This window comes from Salmo salar, chromosome ssa05 (genome assembly GCF_905237065.1).
Source record: "Salmo salar chromosome ssa05, Ssal_v3.1, whole genome shotgun sequence".
NCBI classification, from domain to species: domain Eukaryota; kingdom Metazoa; phylum Chordata; class Actinopteri; order Salmoniformes; family Salmonidae; genus Salmo; species Salmo salar.
In genome coordinates this window covers 36,922,026-36,927,456 of record NC_059446.1, presented here as the reverse complement: position 1 = coordinate 36,927,456, position 5,431 = coordinate 36,922,026, and positions in this window count along the sequence as shown.

The following is a 5,431-nucleotide window of genomic DNA, read 5'->3' as shown; positions in this document are numbered from 1 at the left end:
ACAGCAAAGTAGCTGCATTTCATTTTGTTGGACCTGTTTTTCTATTGACATTTCTTTGTATACATTGCATTTGGAAAGTATTCAGACCCCTTGACTTTTGTACATTTTTTAAAGTTACAGCCTTATTCTAAAATTGATTAAGAAAAAATGTCCTCATCAATCTACAAATAATGGTCCTCATCTATCTACAAATAATGGTAACACGCCCTGAGGTGCGTGTTACCAGTCTGGCGCCACCTGTGCAAGCCCCACGCATCAGGCCTCCAGTGCGCATTCCCAGTCCAGAGCTTCCGGCGACAGTTCCCAGTCCGGAACCTCCTGAGACGGCCTACAGTCCGGAACCTTCTGAGAGGGCTCACAGTCCGGAACCTTCTGAGAGGGCTCACAGTCCGGAACCTCCTGAGAGGGCCCACAGTCTGGAACCTCCTGAGAGGGCCCACAGTCCGGAACCTCCTGAGACGGCCCACAGTCCGGAACCTCCTGAGACGGCCCACAGTCCGGAGCCTCCTGAGACGGCCCACAGTCCGGAGCCTCCTGAGACGGCCCACAGTCCGGAGCCTCCTGAGACGGCTCACAGTCCGGAGCCTCCTGAGACGGCCCACAGTCCGGAACCTTCTGAGAGGGCTCACAGTCCGGAACCTCCTGAGAGGGCCCAAGTCCGGAACCTCCTGAGAGGGCCCACAGTCCGGAATCTCCTGAGACGGCCCACAGTCCGGAACCTCCTGAGACGGCCCAGAGTCCGGAACCTCCTGAGACGACCCACAGTCCGGAGCCTCCTGAGACGGCCCACAGTCCGGAGCCTCCTGAGACGGCCCACAGTCCGGAGCCTCCTGAGACGGCCCACAATCCGAAGCCTCCTGAGACGTCCCACAGTCCGGAGTCTACAGCGACGTCCCACAGTCCGGAGTCTTCAGCGGCGTCCCCCAGTCCGGAGTCTTCAGCGTCGTCCCCCAGTCCGGAGTCTTCTGCGACGTCCCCCAGTCCGGAGTCTCTGGCGATGATCCGCAGTCCAGAGCCTCCGGCGATGATCCGCGGTCCGGTGACACGAAGGCGGAGAGATCAGCTGGCGGAGCGGGGGCTACGCCCCGAACCCGGAGCTGCCTCCTATGCTGGCGGATAAGCAGGATGTGAGGGTTCTTCGTCCCGCACCAGAACTGCCTCCGATGTAGGAGGATCCGCGGGATGGGACTGTTCTTCGTCCTGCACCAGAGCCGTCACCGACATTAGACACCCACCCTAACCCTCCCTGTTTTTTTTGTGTTTTGGGGTTGTGCGTTCGGAGTCCGCACCTTTGGGGAGGGGGGTACTGTCACATCCTGACCATAGAAAGCTTTTATTTTTCTATGGTAGAGTAGGTCAGGTGACAGAGGGTTTTGTCTAGTTTATTTATGTCTATGTTGGTTCTAGTTTCTATGTTGGGGTTTTGTCTAGTTTATGTATTTCTATGTGGGGTTCTAGTTGTTGTATTTCTATGTTGTTGTTTTTTTGGGATGATCTCCAAATAGAGGCAGCTGGTCATCATTGTCTCTAATTGGGGATCATACTTAAGTTGTTGTTTCTCCCACTATGAGTTGTGGGAGATTATTTTGAGTAAGTGTATGTTGCACCTCTTCGTCACGGTTTGTTGTTTTGTTTCTGAGTTTATTTGTATGTCCTGAATAGTTTCACAGTATTAAATAAAATGTGGAATGATCCACACGCTGCACTTTGGTCCCATTCTTCAGACAACCGTGACAGGGATAAAGGATTGTGTAGTTTCGGTGGATAATGTTGTTTGTGTCAACTGTAGGGGTGCACGTGTTGCTGGGGATCGGAAGTGTCCGATGAAAGAGAGGCAGTTTGAGGTGGCTAGAGTCAGATTAGAGCAGAAGGTGTGGTATGCTGAGGTAGTGAAGAAAGTAGAGGAGTATGAGTCAAGGGTGAGGGATTCTGAAAGGATCCCTGTGAATAGAAGATCTGTTCCAGCACAGAGGGATAGGCCAATGAGTGATACAGTGCATTCGGAAAGTATTCAGACCCATTGACTTTTTCCACATTTTGCTATGTTACAGCCTCATTCTAAACTTTATTAAATAGTTTTTTCCCCCTCATCAATCTACACACAATACCCCATAATGACGAAGCAAAAACAGGTTTTTAGACCTCTTTGCAAGTGCATTACAAATAAACTGAAACATCACATTTACAGAAGTATTCAGACACTTTACTCAGTGCTTTGTTAAAGCACCTTTGGCAGCGATTACAGCCTCGAGTCTTCTTGGGTATGACGCTACAAGCTTGGCACACGTGTATTTGGGGCTTTCCCCAATTCTTCTCTGCAGATCCTCTCCAGCTCTGTCAGGTTGGATGGGGAGTGTCGCTGCACAGCTATTTCCAGGTATCTCCAGAGATGTTCAATCGGGTTCAAGTCTGAGCTTTGGATGGGCCACTCAAGGACATTTAAAGACTTGTCCTGCATTGTCTTGGCTGTGTCCTTAACGTTGTTGTCCTGTTGGAAGGTGAACCTTCGCCCCAGTCTGATGTCCTGAGTGCATTGGAGCAGGCTTTCATCAAGGATCTCTCTGTACTTTGCTCTGTTCATCTTTCCCTCGATCCTTACCAGTCTCCCAGTCCCTGCCGCTGAAAAAGATCTCCACAGAATGATGCTGCCACCACCATGTTTTACCGCACGGATGATGCCAGTTTTCATCCAGATGTGACTCTTGGCATTCCTGCCAAAGAGTTCAATCTTGGTTTCATCAGACCAGAGAATCTTTTCCTCATAGTCTGAGAGTCCTTTAGGTGCCTTTTGGCAAACTCCAAGCGGGCTGTCACGTGCCTTTTACTGAGGAGTTGCTTCCGTCTGGCCACAATACCAAAAAGACCTGATTGGTGGAGTGCTGCAGAGATAGTTGTCCTTCTGGAAGTTTCTCCCATCTCCACAGAGGAACTCTGGAACTCTGTCAGAGTGACCATTGGGTTCTTGGTCAATTCCCTGACCAAGGCCCTTCTCCACCAATTGCTCAGTTTGGCCGGGTGGCCAGCTCTAGGAAGAGTCTTGGTGGTTCCAAACTCCTTCCATTTTAGAATTATGGGGGCCACTGTGTTCTTGGGGACCTTCGATGCTGCAGAAATGTTTTGGTACCCTTCCCCAGATCTGTGTCTCAACACAATCCTGTCTCGGGAGCTCTACGGACAATTCCTTTGACCTCATGTTTTGGTTTTTCCTCAGACATGCACTGTCAACTGTGGGCCCTTATATAGACAGGTGTGCCCCTTTCCAAGTCATGTCCAATCAATTGAATTTACCACAGGTGGACTCCAATCAAGTTGTAGAAACATCTCAAGAATGATCAATGGAAACAAGATGCACCTGAGCTCAATTTCGAGTCTCATAGCAAAGGATATGAATACTTATGTAAATAAGGTATTTTTGTTTTGTTTTTTTTCCACCTGTTTTTGCTTTGTCATAATGTGGTATGGTGTGTAGATTGATGAGGAAATGTTTTTATTTGATCCATTTTAGAATAAGGCTGTAATGCAACAAAATGTGGAAAAAGTCAAGGGGTCTGAATACATTCCAAATGCACTGTATATGTTTTATTTCTTTTATTTTATTTCACCTTTATTTAACCAGGTAGGCAAGTTGAGAACAAGTTCTCATTTACAATTGCAACCTGGCCAAGATAAAGCAAAGCAGTTTGACACATACAACAACACAGAGTTACACATGGAGTAAAACAAACATACAGTCAATAATACAGTAGAAAAATAAGTCTATATACAATGTGAGCAAATGAGGTGACATGAGGGAGGTAAAGGCAAAAAAAGGCCATGGTGGCGAAGTACATACAATATAGCAATATGCTTCTGTAAGGATGGCTTCTTAACGTTCAAAGCAATGGTTATCAACTGTACCGCTGAAATGGAAAGTAAATCACAGAAAATAGATGTTGTGGTGGCAGCTGCAGAGAAGTGCTTGGGCGTACGATATTTGACTTCAGAAGAGTTACAGCATGTGTTGAGAGGTAGTGTCCCCTCCTCTCAGGTGTTGGCCTGGGGTAGGATCAGATCGGGTTAAAGTAGTGGAATAAGGTGATCGGTTATAATGGGTTCGTTGGTAGGGTAATTCAAGTATATGTATATATTAAAACAAAAAATTCCGGTTCCCCTTTCCCATTTTTTTTTATCACAAAGTGTATTGGATCTATACTATAGTTCAGTTGGGGGATTGGTAATGGAAAATATTGGATGCCAACCGCCATTAAACCTACCCGAAGAAGAAGAAGATCAGTTTATGTAGTCCTGCTGAGAGTGCATTGGACTACATACTGTGGAATCGGTGAGGGTGACCAGAAGAGTTGTTGTGATAATTGTTGGTGTTTCTGAGGGCGGGAGGGAGGGAGAAGAAGGAGACGGCGTTCCGCTTTAAAGGAAAGGGTCGCCATTGAAAGGAGTGATTACTGGGGTAGCAGTAAATGTAAAAGTTGACCAACTGAAGGGTAAGATTCTCTGTGTTTGTGATGCTCGTCGCTTGGTGCGACACAAACAGGGTGGCGTGAGTGGTGAAACAGTAGACTCATTGTCTGTTCTTTTGAGTTTTGATGTTGAGTCTTTTCCCGACAAAGTGATGTCAGGATATATAAGTTATCCCGTAGGAGCTTTTGTGCCGAATACATTACGTTGTTACAGGTGTCAAGCTTATGGGCATGTGGCAGCAGTGTGTAGGAGGAAGGTTCCTAGGTGTGAGAAGTGTGCAGAAGGGCATGAGACAAAGGAATGTGTAGCATTGGGGAAAGTAGTGGTATGTGTTAATTGTAGGGGTGCCCATGGGGCTGGGGATCAGAAATGTCCTGTGGGAGAGAGGCAGTTTGAAGTTTCCAGGGTTAGAGTAGTGCAGAAGTTGGCATATGCTGAGGCAGGGAAGAAAGTACAGGAAGATGGGTCAAGGGGGTGGGATCCTGAGAGGAGTGGTGTGAGTAGTAGATCTGTACCAGTACAGAGGGATAGGCCAACAAGTGATATATGTTTCAGTAAGATTGGATTTTTAGCATTTATAGCAATGGTTATCAACTGTATTGCAGAAATGGAGGTTGTGGTGGCAGCTGCATAGAGGTATGTGGGTGTGACTTGACGTCAGAAGAGTTACATGGTGTGTTAAGTGGTGGTGTCCCATCCTTTCAGCTTGTTGGCCTGAGGTAGGATTAAATATACTTAAATAGTGGAGTAGGGTGGTGTTATTTTTTATAATTATTATTTTATTTGTTTTGTGAGTGTAGTGTTAGATGGTAGTCTTTTTATTTATTTTTTAAGCAAAGTGTAAGTGAGTTGTACTCCAGTCTAGTAGGTGGCGGTAATGCAACATAGATTAGATGCCAACCGCCATTAAACCTCATCGAAGAAGCGTTGGACCACTATTCCCACTAAACTGCGCAAGTCATTTTCGGAAGTA